Source organism: Psammomys obesus, unplaced genomic scaffold (assembly GCF_907164565.1).
Source record: "Psammomys obesus unplaced genomic scaffold, mPsaObe1.curated_primary_1811, whole genome shotgun sequence".
Taxonomy (NCBI): Eukaryota; Metazoa; Chordata; class Mammalia; order Rodentia; family Muridae; genus Psammomys; species Psammomys obesus.
Genome location: NW_026585895.1, coordinates 56,265,582 through 56,276,658, shown reverse-complemented (window position 1 = coordinate 56,276,658; position 11,077 = coordinate 56,265,582). Strand labels below are relative to the sequence as shown.

At 42.3% G+C, this 11,077-nt stretch overlaps 1 protein-coding gene across 3 annotated transcripts in view; it reads right to left on the bottom strand.

The window, feature by feature from the left end:
- The window catches only part of Psd4 (pleckstrin and Sec7 domain containing 4), a 73,724-nt gene extending 71,095 nt beyond the window's left edge, over nt 1-2,629 (bottom strand). For all 3 annotated transcript variants that reach the window (XM_055600261.1, XM_055600263.1, XM_055600264.1), the window contains exon 1: nt 2,386-2,629. The gene's annotated coding sequence lies outside the window, so the exon portion shown is untranslated. The remainder of the gene's footprint in view (nt 1-2,385) is intronic.
- Between the last annotated feature and the right edge of the window lie 8,448 nt (nt 2,630-11,077).

Genomic DNA, 11,077 nt, shown 5'->3' with positions numbered 1-11,077 from the left:
CTATCTATCTATCTATCTATCTATCTATCTATCTATCTATCTATCTACCTACCTGTTTTTTGAGACAGGGTTTCTTTGGGTAGCCCTGGCTTTTCTGGACCTCACTTTGTAGACCAGGCTGAACTTGGCTGCCACCTGAGAGCTGGGATCAAAGGTGTGTACCATCACTGTCATCTCTCCCTGCTTCCTGACTTCAGACACAGTGTGGTCTGCTACCTCAGGCTCCTACCACTATGCCTTTCTCACCATAATGTCCTCTACCTTCAAACTATGAGCCAAAATAGCCTTTTCCTTACCTTGTTTTTGTCAGTGGGGACAAAAGTACAGGCACTCACCCTGCTTAGTATAGACCTGGAGTTTTATCCAGAGTTTTTAAACCTTCCTAGAGGCAGCTAGGAAAAGTACTGCCTGCTTTTCTAAGTGTCTCTGGTTCCTGTCTGCCTCAGGACTACCCTGGCCTCTTTCCTCTCTTCCCACATGGTCAATGAACTCACAACTTGCTCATATCTCTATGCCTTTTCACTCACTATTCCATTGGTGGGAATCTTCTGGGCAGTCACATGGCTATGTCCTGTCTTCATTCAAGTCCCTGGCCAAATTGAACCTCTTCTATTCAGTCTGCACTGACCACTCTGGTAAACATAGGAGCTCCTGTACCCTGGGGAGTCTGAGGCAGGAGGACCAAGAATTCAAGGCTAGCTGGTGTAACACAGCACACAGCAAGACTCTCATAAATACACAGTTTATTACTCACTTCTTTCCAACAGAAAAGAACATCTATTAAGAAAATAACTACTGGGCTGGAGAGATGGCTCAGAGGTTAAGAGCACTGGCTGCTCTTCCAGAGGTCCTGAGTTCAATTCCCAGCAACAACTTGGTGGCTCACAACCATCTATAATAGATTGGATGCCATTTTCTGGCGAGCAGGTGTACATGCAGACAGAACACTGTATACATAATAAATAAATAAATCTTAAAAAAAGAAAATAACTATTTTGTTCATTAATGAGTTTTTAAAACCAGAAGATACAGATAGTTGTGTAAATATTTGTTAAATGGATGAACAAATAAGACAACAAAACCTGTCTCCTGGGAAGATACAGCTCTATATTAGATTTAAATATCCCAACAAGAAATGCTCTTGGGACTTGAGGGAGGGCTCCTCCCAGCTCATTCATGCACTGCTCACTGAGGCCTCATAAGCAGTTTGTAACTCTCCATCAGTGTTCTGTGCAGCCAGACTTGTAGGCCTTGAAGAAGGCACTACTTCCTAGCTCACTCAGGATGTCTGCTGCTTCCCTTTCTGGCCAAGGGATAGCTTCTCTCACTTTCCCATCATACCTCTCCTCACACTGTTTTGTTTTATAGCATTCATCACTCTGAGATAACATAATTCATCTGCTTGCCTCTTTTCTCCAGTAAACTATATCTAAGGGAGAGCAATGTGTTCACGGTGCCTCTATACCTGGCAGCAGTTGCTGTTTAGCAAGTATCTGTTGAAGAAATGAATGAAGGAATGGCTTTTCCCATCACCCTCCACAGACAGAAAACACTATGTTGGGAAGAAAATGAACCACAGCACTCCAAGCTGTCTAAACTTGATGTTGAGGTGTTTCTCATGTAGAGGAATTATAGGCATCCGATTATATGCTAATGATATCCAGTCAGCTCTGGGCTTGGGGAAGGGGCTGGGTTAATGAGGTTTACGGGCACATGAGACTGGAGATGTCCAGCACTTGACATTGATACTGGCCTCATGAGCGAGACACACAGGCCATGGATTCAGAGGTCTGTTGGATGCAACACACGACGTTCTGTACCCTGGAAAACCCCAGCATAACTCACATCCCTGGTTCCACCATCATTCTACTGAAAGGAAAAATGAGCCTGAATCCTGGAACCCAAAGATGAGAGGAAGATGTCTTATCAGCTGAATGGATGATGTTTGCATTCCCAAGAATGACTGCTGTTTTCTGGACATACCAAGAAGAGCTCAGGAGAAGTGCCTGTGTCAATCATGTGGGAAAGAGATGCCCTAGTCTCCAAGATGCCAGTGCCTTCCTAGGGAAGCCCCTAAGCTCCCACCAAATATATCACCAGGATGTACCCCAGATATTACAGGTACCAGAGAACATTGGGAAGATTTAAGGCAAAGCCTTCCAGAGCTTTAAAGGCTCCTGCTTTGCTGACGACTTCGACCCTACCTTAGCTAGAGGACCACCATACCGGGACTGATCAGTGGGGTGCAACCAAACCTTCTCTTCAGTTAGACCTTATTCTTGGGGTCCCTACTAGCTCTCCAGCCTCCTGCAGCTTCTCCCCAGCTCAGACCTCTTGCCCTTGATGTCATGGCCCCAGAGCAGCTCTCCTCAGGTACTCACTCACCTGCTGGTTTTGACCAGAGCACCAAGCAGCCACAGTGGAGACACCATTAGGAGGAGGACATAGCGAATCCTTGCCACTGCAGTCCCGTCCTTTGCACGTGCCTTTATCCACGTCCCGCTGGGCTCCTGCTGCCCGGGCGCCCCCTTAGCCCCGCGCCCAGGCGCCGGCCCGGGCCGCGAGGGCTGCGGGAAGGCGCAGCGCGGAACCGGGTTTCCGGGAGAGCGGTGATCGGCGGGTCGGGGCGGGCCGGGCTGGAGCGAAGCCGTCCTACTGGTCTGACCGTGGCGCAGGGCTGGGCGGCGGCGATGGGCCGGGCGCAACCTGCGCGCATCTGGTTGATTTTGTTAAGCGCATAAACCGGAAACTGGCTAGACTCACATAACCTGCACGCCTGCGGTGGGACAATAATTGAGCATTATTTCTTACTTATTGAGTATACATAGGCAAAGGATGGATTATTGGACCTCAGAACTTCCCCTGCTTGCAACTGTTGACCCACTGTGAACTTTTGCTAACTGGTTTGGATTGTCGGCATGCTGGCCAACAGCTGTGACTTGAAAGGCAAAGACATTTTTTTTCCAAACTTATCCTTAAATATAGACTAGCACTTTGCAAGAAGTTCTGTATTGTTAATACTTCCCTCTCTGGCGCCTTACTATATGTAATAGCGTGGGATTTGTTGTTGTGCTTCTGGGCTCTTTATTTAAACATTTTTAAATTTATTTTTTACATTAATTACAGTTTATTCACTTTGTATCTCAGCTGTAGCTCCCTTCCCCATTTCCTCCCAAGGCCCTCTAAAGTCTACTGATAGGGGAGGTCCTCCTCCCCTTCCATCTGACCCTAGTTTATCAAGTCTCATCAGGACTGGCTGCATTGTCCTCCTCTGTGGCTTGGCATGGCTGCTGCCCCCTCAGGGGGAGGTCGTCAATGAGCCAGCCACTGAGTTCATGTCAGAGACAGTCCCTGCTCCCATTACTAGGGAACTCATTTGGATACTGAGCTCAGATGGGCTACATCTGAGCAGTGTATCAAAGCAGAGTGGGATTTTGAATGAAGTGACTCCCTGTTTTTTGTGCACCCAGTGACATTTTAGCTGTCCTAGAGACAACTTGGAAAAACCAGTTGCCAAACAGCGTGTTTTAAGCGACAGCAACAGCCAATGTGTATGGAGCACTGGATTCAGGTTATAAAGTATGTGTCTTAACACATCTAGTTCCCACAACCTTCAAGGCAGGAATCAGGAACTAATGTCACTAAGTACTCAGAAAGAGAGACACTTGGGACCTAAAGACCACGCTTCTGACAGCTGCTTTGCTTTTTTGAGACACGCCTGATGCAAAGTTATCAATTCTGACGGGCTCTGAACCATTTCTTGGGTATCTTCTATGAGTATGCCAGACGGTGGTTGGGCACTATGGGATGAGAGAGGGGACTGTGCACATCCAAAGCTGTAATCTCCCTGGCAGATAAGCACTAGTTGATATAAGCATGCTCTCTCTCTCTCTGTCTGTCTCTGTCTTTCTCTCTCTGAGTAAGTAGGGTGATGGTGGTGATGGTGGGAACACACTTTTTTCTCTGAGAATAGAGAGGAACCACCTATGGGAAGCCAGCATATACCTACAAGCTCCTTTAAAATCTATGGGACTCTTGAGTGAATGCACATTTTGGATTTAAGAATTAAGGAATTAAAAAAAAATCAAAACTATGATCAACTTCATCAAGATCCTTGAGGGGGAAAGAATATAATGGATAAAAGGATAAGGAATCTCAGCAAAATAGTTGTTCAACAAAGTACTGAGTAGAACATAAGAAAATGTGTTCCTGTGTTGATGATAGTCTCTAATGTCAACCTTTGCTACCCGAAGAGAGGGTTGGACAGGCTTCCAATAGTTGTAAGATTAATACCTCCTACCACTGGGGTTCTCTCCTGTAGTGTACTCTACTGTGTTCATGGTCCTCAGCACACACTCTGAATTAGTCATCTTTTATGCTATGACAGAGTACCCCAGATAAATCACTTATAAGGAGAAAAAAAAAAAGAGATTTTGACTTATGGTTGCTAAGGTTTCTGCCCATGGTCACTTGACCTGTCAGGTTTGGTCCTGTGACATGGAAGCACATCATGATGGGGCATGACTGGCAGAAGACGCTGTTGACACCATGGTAGCCAGGAAACAGAGGCAGACAGGAAGGGAACAGTACACCCTCACAAACACATACTCCTAGTGACGTAACTTCCTTCTTCCTATTGCCCCACCTCCTAAAGGGTTCACCTCTGCGCAATGGCACTATCAGCTGGGGACCAAGCCTGTAGCATACGTGCCTTTAGGGACATTTAAGAGCTAAGTGAGAGCATACAGTGCTGTGGACCCTGGGACTCAGGGAGCCGATTCAGCAGTATTACTCTGCTTTTGCTGTAAAGAACAGTCTTCTATGACACTGTGACAGGACAACCGGCTGGCTTTTAAAAACAATAACGACTGAAACCATTTCATGTAACTTAACTGTGTTAAGTTGCTCACTTAACAAAGATAAACAGGAAAACCCAACAAGCATCCAGAGGGGAAAATAATATAGATTGCACGAAGGACTGAGATTACATTTCATTAGAAGTCATAATTCAGAAGACAATGAAATGACATCTTTAAGGTGATGAAAAAATAATCTGGGGCTGGGGAGACAGGTCAATGATTAAAAGCATGTATTGCTCTTGCAGAGGACCTCAGTTCAGTTTCCAACACCCATGTTGGGTGCTCACACTTCCTGTAACTGGCTCCATGGGATCTGACACCCTCTCTGATCTCCTTAAAGACCTGCACACATGTGGTATATACACACAGAGACACATATGCATGCATACAGGTAAACAAAAATATTAAATAATAATCTGTCACCTTGTTCTGTATTCATTAAATCTTAATTTTTCAAAATCTGAAAAAATGAATAAATATTTAAATAAATTATATTACAATTTATTGAATTATTTTATATTTATAATTTGTTATAAGTGCTACAATATAAAATTTTAAGTATTAATTATTAAATATTATAATGAATAAATTATCATAATGAGAGGGACAATACAAATGTAACTTAGAAGAACACTAGAAAGATAACTCTATAACTTTTGTTTCTATTACATTATCTAAAATCTTATTCACTAAAAATAGTAACATATTATGATGAGGTTTATTAGCTTACATAGAAGCAGAATGTATAAAAGTCACCAAGCACAAAAGGGGAATATAAATGGAAAAATATTGTCACAGGATTCCTATGTTATATATATAATTTAAATTCGGAACAATGCCAGTAGAATATATAAAAGTAATCACTATTAGACAAACAGGATATAAAAAAATGAGTCAATAATGTCATTAAGGACCTCAATTAAAATGCAAAGCTATCAAAAGGGCTAATAAAACAAGGCCTACTTGCATTGTAAGTCACAAAAGACATATTCTCACCAAATATGTACACTTGTTGAAATGAAAAGAATGTGGGAAACATACTATGTAATGCTTAATTTTGGATAAAGCAAAATTTAATACTAAGGTAATATCATAAATAAAAAGGGCCAGTCTAAAGTGACAAAGGTGTTAAGTTACTAAGAAGATACATAAGTCCTAATATGTATGAACTCAACAATGAGTTACCAAACACACCGAGTAAAAACTGATAGAACTGAGAGAAATGGAAGAAAAAACACAGTCATTACTGTGTAATCCCAAACTCCTTTCTTATATATAACTAATGAAGTAAGTGCACAGAATACCTGTGAGGGTGCTGAGCTGCACTGTTACTCAGTTTGACCAAACTGACTTCATGAGATTTTACAGCAAGAGCACACACACACATTTTTTTGCAGGTGTGCAGGAAACATTCAACGAGATGAAGCATGTAAGCTGTTACCAGAGACTCTAAATTGCCATGAAGAAAATCACATGGCCATGTCTTCCACTCCTAAGGTCACTAAGTTAACAAAACACAACAGTATCTCACCTAGGAACCACACAAGGCATATGGAAACTGAGCAGTTCACTTCTAAGCAAGGTATGGGCCAAAGAGTAAACCCCAGGAAATATGAGCAAATGTTCCAAACTGAAATGACAGAAAAACTGACCAAAACAGCACTGGCATGTCTAACTTTAGATCTCAAACCTTGTAACCAAAGTAGCAGGCTAATTTGTTGGGAAGGGAAGGCATCTTCAATAGTGGTTCAGGTACATACAGGACTTGTGTCTTATGTTACTATCTGAGTCTTATAACTCAATATAAAAAGGACAATTCAGTTTTAAAAATAGGCAAAAGGCCAGGGCTGGTGTCAACAGCCTGCAATCCCAGATGCTTAATAGATTGAATAACTTAGTGTGACCCTGTCTGGAAAAAAAAAAAAAAGGCTAGGAGTGTGGTCCAGTGGTCCAGTGTTTGCTTAGCATGCAAAAGGCCCTGAGGAAAAAAAAAGTAGGCAAAGGACTTGAACAGAGTATCTGTAAATAAGATGGACAAATAATCAATAATCACACACACACACACACACACACACACACACACACACACACACACGCAAACGCCCAGGGAAATGAATACTATCAGGAAAATGAAAAAATAAAAAAATAAAAAGTTTGGCAGTGCCTAAGAATACTATGCATAGAATGTGCATGTGATTCCGTGATTCCAATCAGATGCATTTGCCACCACAAAAATCTATGCTTGACTGTCTGGAGCAATATAATACACAATAGTAAAAGGGGGCCACAGGAACAAAATATGGCATATCCATGGAAAGAATTATTATTCAAACAAAATAGAATACTGCTTATTATATTCTATAATATGAATGAACCTTGAAACATGCTAAGAAATGTACTTACTATGAAATTTTATAATGAAATGTATAGCAAATGTTCAAAACACAGAGCTAGAATGTGGGTGTGAAGATGTTGGGGTCTAGAAAGGAGATGGGAGACTGCTTCCAATCAGCACAAAATTCCTTTATGAGTGAGAAGTTTACATTTTTATTTATTTTAAACTTATGAGTGTTTTTCTGCATTAGGGTCTGTACATCACATTCATGCCTGGTGCCTTCAGAGGTCAGGAATGACCACTGAATTCCCTAGGACTGGAGTTATGGATAGTTGTGAGCCACCCTGTGGGTGCTGGGAATTGAACCCATTTCCTCTGGAAGAGCAATCAGTGCTTTTAACCATCTCACCAGCCCCTATAGTGGTAAAATTTTTATAAAATCAGCTATGGAAATTATTATTCAGCTCCAGATGTTACCAAACTGGTTGGATTATATAGCAAATGGATGAATCGAGTATCATGCATTAATAAATCTGTGTTTTGTTTTTAAGTTTTTCGAGACAAGGTTTCTCTGTGCAGCCTTGTCTGTCCGGACTCACTCTTGTAGACCAGGCTGGCCTCAAACTCACAGAGATCTGCCGATCTCTGCTTCCCCAAGTGCTGGGATTATAGGTGTGTGCCACTGTGCCTGACTAAAAATCTGTGATTTAATAAAAGAACTGTGTATAACTTTTCTCCATGCACCTTACATGGAAATTATTCCTGAAGTGATTCATAGGCATAAACGTAAACTCTAGAATCTGTCTAAATCCCAGCACTGGAAACTGGAAAGGAGGAGATAAAAGGAAAGCAAGTTCAGACCAGTCTAAGAGACAGAGGGTGGACTCATCAAAAGAACAGAAAAAAAAAAAAGACAACAGAATATTTATATGCAAATTAACATGTCAAGAGCTCACAAGCCTTGTAAATCTTATAAAAACACTACTACATGTTAAAGTCTTTAGCATAAAGCTGTTTCTACATTTCTAAATGTGGCCTAAAGATTTCTCTATAAGTGGCAAATCACAGCCTAACCTGAATGCAAATGACCTCACTGTTGTCAGGGTGTCAACCAATTGAAGGGGAAGGGGGCTGTCCAATTGTTCAAACCGTGTCCAAGCAAAATAGATGCCAGAGGGACCTACTCTTTAGTCTCTGTATATCACTTCCGTTTTCTGTATGTTGTTTCCTTTTTGATGGCTATAAATATAACCAACTGATGTTTTGGGACTTTCAAATAGCTTTTGGATGCTTGGATTAAAGCGGCAAGCCACATCTGGCTAGAACTGTAATTTTCAAGATTTGTTCTGCTGGATTTGTCCTGTGTTTGTAGGGCCAAAGGTGCCTTTGAACCTTTGAGTGGGAGAGGGAGAAACACCAGCTTCCTCTCAGAAGATAACAACAGAAAGGAGAATTAGGATCTAGGAGCTAGCAAGCCCTGAGTAATGGTCCCCAGGATCAACACAGGATAAGGCAATCCTGGGGACACAATCCTGAGGTGTGGTAAGGGGTTGGGTTGTACACTTTATCAAGTAATTATCTTAACTTGGCTTGACTGGTGAAGAAGAATAAACCTAGAATGGGGGTGGTGGTAGTGGGGACAAAGCAGATTTTTCTTGAGGAGTCTGAAAAGCAATCAAAGAAACAAACCACTTTGACCAGTCTGAGGCATGAACTAAACTTTTAAGAGGCATGTACCCAAGATTTTTGGAAGGCTGCCCTCTAGTGGAAATTTGCTGAACTTCTTTTCTTGCCCCCTTGTGCAGGAGACCTCAACTTCATAAGGTTAAGGACTCCCAATTCTACTTCACAATCTTTCCATACTTTTTTGAGATAACTGTATTTGATATGAAACATTTTGAGATTTGCTTATGGGGCTTTAGAGATTTTTATACACAAAAATACATTATTTGGTCTTCCCAAGATTTGCAAAAATCTACACCAATTTAACATCAATTATTGTGACATTGTTTAAACTATAAGCCAAACAAGTGAAGTTCCAAGCTGTCAGGCACCCTGCAAGCCTCCTGACTGGCAGGCAGATGATCCACAGGAGACGAAGAATGAAGGTCTTTGCAGGCACTGAGTCAAAACAGGCAGAGGCAGGCAGATCTCTGTGAGTTCAAGGTAAGCCTGGTCTACAAAGTGAGTTCTAGGACGTCAGGGTTGTTACACATGAACCCTGTCTTGAAAAGCCAAACCAACCAACCAACTGAACAAACAAACAGAACCAAAAAACCTCTAGGGTCTGACCTCATCATTTATCCTTCTTACACTTTAAGCATTGTAAAATTTTGAAAAAGGTTTCCACATCACAATTGTAACAATAAAGCTTTAGGCATAGTTACATCAAAATGCCCTAGCAAGGTAGCAAAGCACTTGACCTTTACAGTAAGAATGGGTTCTATTGGCTGATACAGAGCTCAGGGCTACAGCCCTGGGGGGATGTGATGAGCCTAAGGACAGATTCTATTGGCAGAGGGGAGGATGCAGAGTGTGTGCCATCCTCCTTTTATAGGGATGAGTTCTAGTCACTGGCAGCAAAGCCCAGGATTAGAGTCTAAACAATTTTCCATGTCAGGGAAATTCAGGTGGAGGTTGGCTCCTAATGGAATAGCAAAGGATTGCCCGGTCCAGCGTTCCAGGTCACCAGGTGCCATTCATTTCATTCTGTTGAAGAACATAGCTGCCCTCCAGCCCCTCCCCTACCACTCCTTCCTGTGATTGACAAGCTAGTTTCTCCAATGCTTACTCTAAACTGTGCTTACTACACCAAGCGTCTTAGCCATCCTTATGATTGGAAAAGCAGGAAATTATCAAATCTCTCTTTCTTTAAAGCAGTCTCAGCTCCAACCAAGTACCATGCTTGGAGATAACCTAGAACCCCTGCACAGATGTAGCCCATGGCAGTTCAGTGTCCAAGTGGGTTCCATAGTAATGGGAAGAGGGACTGCATGAACTGATTGGCCTGCTCTTTGATCACCTTCCCCTGAGGGGGGAGTAGCCTTACCAGGCCACAGAAGATGACAATGCAGCCACTCCTGATGAGATCTGATAGGCTAGGATCAGAACAAAGGAGAGGGGGACCTCCCTTATCAGTAGACTTGGGGAGGGGCATTTGTGAAGAAGGGGGAAGAAAGGTGGGATTAGGAAGGGAGGAGGGAGGAGTTTATGGGGGGATACAAAGTGAATAAAGGTGATTAATGAAAGTTAAAAAAAGAAAGAAAGGGTAAGCCAATTGAAGTTTTATATATTGTAATTAAAAAGTCAATGTAAAACTTCTCTAATTGGGAAGACATTTTATATATACTTTAATTTACATAGCTTTAAATTATGAAATTAATATATTACAAGACAATTGGAAAAGTAATAGAAAAGTTAATTGCAACCCCACCTCTTTTAAACAGTCATGATTTGCGTTTCACCTGGTTAAAAAATATCCCCTCCTGATCTTTCTGTCTCCCCCTTCTTTCATAGGATTTCTTGCACTCTGCCCAAAATTTGGCAATGAGTCTCAGCATATGCCAAAAAATCTGGGCACAGGGGTCTTTTCTGAGACTGTTTCTCCAACCAAGGATCATGCATGGAGATAACCTAGAACCCCTGCTCAGATGTAGCCCATGGCAGCTCAGTGTCCAAGAGGGTTCCCCAGTAATAGGAATTGGGACTGCCTCTGACATGTACTTAGTGGCCTGCTCTTTGATCACCTCTACCTGAGAGGGAAGCAGCCTTACCAGGCCACAGAGGAGGACAATGAAGCCAGTCCTGATGAGACCTGATAGACTAGGGTCAGATGGAAGGGGAGGAGGATCTCCCTACCATTGGACTGGGGGAGGGGCATAGG